Below are 5,328 nucleotides of genomic sequence, written 5' to 3'. Positions count from 1 at the left end.
TAGTATGAGGCGCTACCTGGACCCTACAGAGGTTGCACAGGTAGTCTAACTCCTTGTTACGACCCGTCTAGGGTTGCCAGACCATAACATATTAAAGAGTGGATCCATCCTCTTCCCATCCCAAGTAGCTCACACATACAAAGTTGCACATCTTTAGAAAGTGATTTATTTACAAAAAGGAAAATAATTCTAAAGTTACAACATAAGTGGAGGAAATGACTTCAGAGAGAGCTATATGCCAAAAATAACAAACAAAAGGCAACTGTCTAAAACAAAGAAATGAACCAACTTACCTACTGCAGTATAAGTAAACAAATGACAGTCACCTTACCTCCCTAACTAAGAAAAACAGGAGAAAACTTAAGCAACAGAAATGGCAGCTCACTCTTACAAGCTCCAGAATGTTCAGGTGTTAACAGTGTGGCCAGTTGGGAAGAGTGGAGGACGGAACCAGGAAGTCCACATCAGCAGCCTTTTTATAGTTGTCACTTCCAGGAAGCCACCAATTGGATGTCATGATGTCATCATCCTGGAACCAATCTGCAACTGGCACCTGCACACTTACATTTGCACACAAATTATCACCAGCTGTAACACTCCTCCAGGATGGAGCATCAATACGTGCCATTGCCAGAAGGTTTGCTGTGTCTCCCAGCACAATCTCAAGAGCATGGAGGAGATTCCAGGAGACAGGCAGTTACTCCAGGAGAGCTGGACAGGGCCGTAGAAGGTCTGCAACCCATCAGCAGGACCGCTATCTGCTCCTCTGACCAAACAAGGCTAGACAACACCACCCTGACTGCCATTAGGGATCGGGATGAAATCCTTGCACCCATTGTCAGACCCTCTGCTGGTGCAGTGGGTCCTGGGTTCCTCCTGGTGCACGACAATGCCCGGCCTCATGTGGCGAGAGTATGCAGGCAGTTCCTGGAGGATGAAGGAACTGATACCATTGATTGCCCCCCCCACGCTCGCCTGACCTAAATCCAACAGAACACCTCTGGGACATTATGTTTCCATCCATCCCACGCCGCCATGTTGCACCTCAGACTGTCCAGGAGCTCAGTGATGCCCTGGTCCAGATCTGGGAGGAGATACCCCAGGACGCCATCCGTCGTCTCATTAGGAGCATGCCCCGACGTTGTCAAGCATGCATACACGCACGCGGGGGCCATACAAATGACTGAATACCATTTTAAATTGCTGCAAGGAAATTTCAGCAAAATGGACTAACCTGCTGCATCATTTTTTCACTGTAATTTTTGGGGTGTCTTTGAATTCAGCCCTCTGTAGGTTTGATCATTTTCATTTCCATCCAATGATGTGGCATCCTTTGTTCCTAACACATCACCCAGTCCACATCAGGATAAATAAATAGAATGGATTTTTTGCCCCATTGAGTTCTGGTGTATTTTCAAAGTGTTCCTTTAATTATTTTGGGGAGTGTATAAATCCTACTCAACTATAATTCATGTAAAACCAATCAGTCTTAACAGACTTAGAATATTTGCATTAAAAAAAATAAGAAAATGTGTATCTGACCACGAAATGGATTTTAAAAAGTAAAAAAAATGTATTTATCAAATACATTACATTAAACCTAATTGCCTTTTTCACAGATGATCCAGAAATGCTTCCATGTTAAAGACAATATTATTTAGCACTTACTCTAAATTTGCTATATTGGGAGGAAATGGAGAAGGAAAATTGTTTCCACCAATTGCTCAAATTGGTCACGCAAATAAAGTAATTGACTAAACAATTACAAAGCAACCCACAGAGATATGATTTGTCGTTTGTGTGGAGAAAGCCATCTGAAGCAAATAATGACTACACAACCTTGTTTCCAAGCAAAACTAATTTATGTTACATCTGAGTAAAAAAAAAAAAAAAAGCCATTACAAAGTCTGAAGGGAAAAAAATCTAATAGAGACTGCTCCCAGCACTGAAGAGGGATGACGGAGCAGGCTGAAGTGTGAAAATGTTTTCTGCTGTGACAGTTTAAATTAAAGCTGCATCTTCTTTAGTCGTCTTTCCAGCTGTTAACCTTTGAGATTCTGCTCAGTATAGGATTTCCTGCCTCCTGACCATCTTTAATAACCCCTCTTGACTGTCTGCTTTCATGTAATCATCACGGTGCATAACATTTGGTCTCTGTCTTTCTGCCTCTCATCCCTCGGTTCATCCAAGCCTCTCCATCTGTCTCCACACCTGCCTAGAGAATATGACGCACAGGACTGAGAAAAGCTTAAGGAAATTGACACAAGGCCTTCTCTGCCGCAGCGTTGGCTGTTTACTCTCTGTGGCTGCAGAAGCATTTCTATACCCAGCACCGCTTTGTGTTCATCAATGAATCCTTTCTTTTATTTGAAAAGAAATAGAAAAAATTGTGGGCTGTAAATGCTTCCCGTCAAACTGTTCAAATCTCCGGGTAATAAACAGTTGTCCTCTCAATGTGTGGTGAGGCTGCAGCAAAGTAAAGAAATGACCCATTTGGTGAGTTTCTCTTTTAATATTACAGTATTACAAGTTTTTCTATATGAATAAAAGTGAACAATACTTCACACAACATACTACAAGGATGACTGATCAACCTCATTATTAGCCCTAATTCTCAGTCACAATCAAAATATATACAAACACAGGAAAGAGGTGTGTTTAAACTGCTCAGTTTAAGAGAATAAACTGTTTTTACAGATGGCTTTAGTAGATTAAATAACATTAAATTCCAGGAAACCATTAACTATTTATAATCAATCTGTGTAAATCCATGTATCATTCGTTTTTTTGTTTTTAAAATAAACACCAAAAATTAAAAATGCAGAAATTCACTTGTTTTCTCAATATTTGTTTTCAAAACAAAAAGGAAAAAACTAATAATAATCTGTTTTCCGATTTTGTGCATAAAATCAAAAATGGAAAAAATGAATAACGCTCATCATCTTGTTTTATTTTATTTTTTGATCTCAAGCGAGTTCAAAAACCCGGATATGATCTGAGACTGCTATAATTTAATGGTTCTAATGGAGGATTACTGTTATATGATTGAACTAGAGCTGTTTAAGGAAAGTTAAATCCATGCGGCGCTGCAGCAGTGTTTGGTGTTCAGAAATGCTCACAGATGTCAGTGAGAAGATTCTGCGCTCACCTCCAAGTCAGGAGAAAAAGACTTGTGTCAGACACCGACCTGGAAACAGCGATCCGATCATCAATAAACAAGGTCAATTTAAGTGTTTATATTTTTAAAACCTTTAACTATTGAATAAATAATCACAGTTAAAGTCTGTTAACTTTCAGAAGTCCATTAACCCACCATAGTGTTGTTATCACTCACAGTCTGGCTCAAAGCTTTGGAATATTGAATCATTTCTACTCGGGTCACCAAACGATCATTTATGCTCATTGTTCCACTTTAACTACTGAACATCTTAACTGGTGACTGTCTTGTAAAACCTCCTCCTGGTTTAGTCTCTAAAGCAGTATAGCTGTGATTTGAATGAATTATCTACAGGAAATAGTTCTCTATGTTCTGCCTCATTCAGGGAAATAATACTGTAGATTGATTTCCTCATAGAGAAAATATTTATCATTGTTTATTTTTGGATGTTTGATTCTTACTTCAGTTTTGTATAATTTAGATTATGCATAATAAATAGGTGCCCTGTGAATTATTTTGTTGTGATTTTTTAATCTATACCAAAAAGCATACTTTAAAATACAAATGATTCTGCATCTTTGATCAACCTGTCATCTGAAGGCGGGGCCAAGGTTCCTTTTCTTCCTATTTTTTAATGTAGTAACCCAAAACTCTGCCTAATTATTGTCATGGTTATAGATTATGATGTGTCAAATTTACATTATATTTCTATTTTGACATAAATTCTGTGTTTCTGTTGTAAAATTTTTAATTAGTTTTGTGTCATAGTTTCATGGCTTGTTGAGTAAATTCCTTTCTTATCTAGACAGACGGGGTCCAAGCTATGGAAGAAAAGTCATAACAGGATTCCTGTCATCAGTGGGAGTTTGAGCAGGTGAGGCTGGAGTGGGAAAGATTCTCAGAGGTGCGACAGTCATATAATGAACTACATCAACAGGTTAGTTATATTAATCCTATTCATAAACATATTTTTTTGTGATTTCAATATTATTTAAATTTAGATCTAAATATTCATATTAGCATGGGTGACATATCATGGAGATATGGACTGGTACAAAGCCACCAGATTGATCAGGTCATCTGGATCAGGTCTTTTATCAGTTTCAGGTCAGAACCAGACCTGGAGATGCTGCATTCAGCTTCTATGCTCCATATGTCTGGAAAGATTCAGATCAGCTGAAACACTGTTTATTTGCATCCAGATTGAACACCCACCTGCTCTCAGCTGCATTGAATTAGTTTTTATTTAGGAGTTCATAACTGTGCAGCCTCCAAGTCTAGTTAGTGTTGGTTAGATTTCTTGTTTGGTTTTCAATTTTAAATCATGTTTTTATTTTTTTTACTTTTTAATGCTTTCTTTTCTTCTGCATGTGGACATTTGCTAGAGGTCAATAATGGGGTAAACTACCCCATTAGCACAGGCCTGCATATCAAGTAACCCTGGGTCAGGGTTACTTGATATTCAAACTTGGCAGAGTTGTACAGTCCTGCAATGCCCATAGGATATCAGGTAAGTTGTGGTAATATTTATATGTATATCATTTTATAACAACTGACAGTTTTGTTCAGGAATGAAATAAACTTTACCAGTTTAAGGCAGAGGGATCCCAAATCAACTTGCAGTTGCTAGATGCCCAGCAAGAACTCCAGCAGAGCAGTTGCCTGATGCTGCTAAAGCACCATGCATGAATGAACAGGAGCTGTGATAACCCACTTACTTGCAGGAGCTCGGTCTGACCTGACTTGCAGGAGCTAAGGTCCTCCCTGACTTGTAGGAGCTGAGGTCCTCCCTGACTTGCAGGAGCTGCCATCCTCCCTCACTTGTAGGAGCTGAGGTCCTCCCTGACTTGTAGGAGCTGAGGTCCTCCCTGACTTGCAGGAGCTGCCATCCTCCCTGACTTGCAGGAGCTGCCATCCTCCCTCACTTGTAGGAGCTGCCATCCTCCCTCACTTGTAGGAGCTGAGGTCCTCCCTGACTTGCAGGAGCTGCCATCCTCCCTGACTTGCAGGAGCTGCCATCCTCCCTGACTTGTAGGAGCTGCCATTCTCCCTGACTTGTAGGAGCTGCCATTCTCCCTCACTTGTAGGAGCTGAGGTCCTCCCTGACTTGCAGGAGCTGCCATCCTCCCTGACTTGCAGGAGCTGCCATCCTCCCTGACTTGTAGGAGCTG

This window comes from Cyprinodon variegatus, unplaced genomic scaffold, assembly GCF_000732505.1.
Source record: "Cyprinodon variegatus isolate N-32 unplaced genomic scaffold, C_variegatus-1.0 Scaffold336, whole genome shotgun sequence".
NCBI lineage: Eukaryota > Metazoa > Chordata > Actinopteri > Cyprinodontiformes > Cyprinodontidae > Cyprinodon > Cyprinodon variegatus.
Note: the sequence above shows the minus strand (reverse complement) of the source record.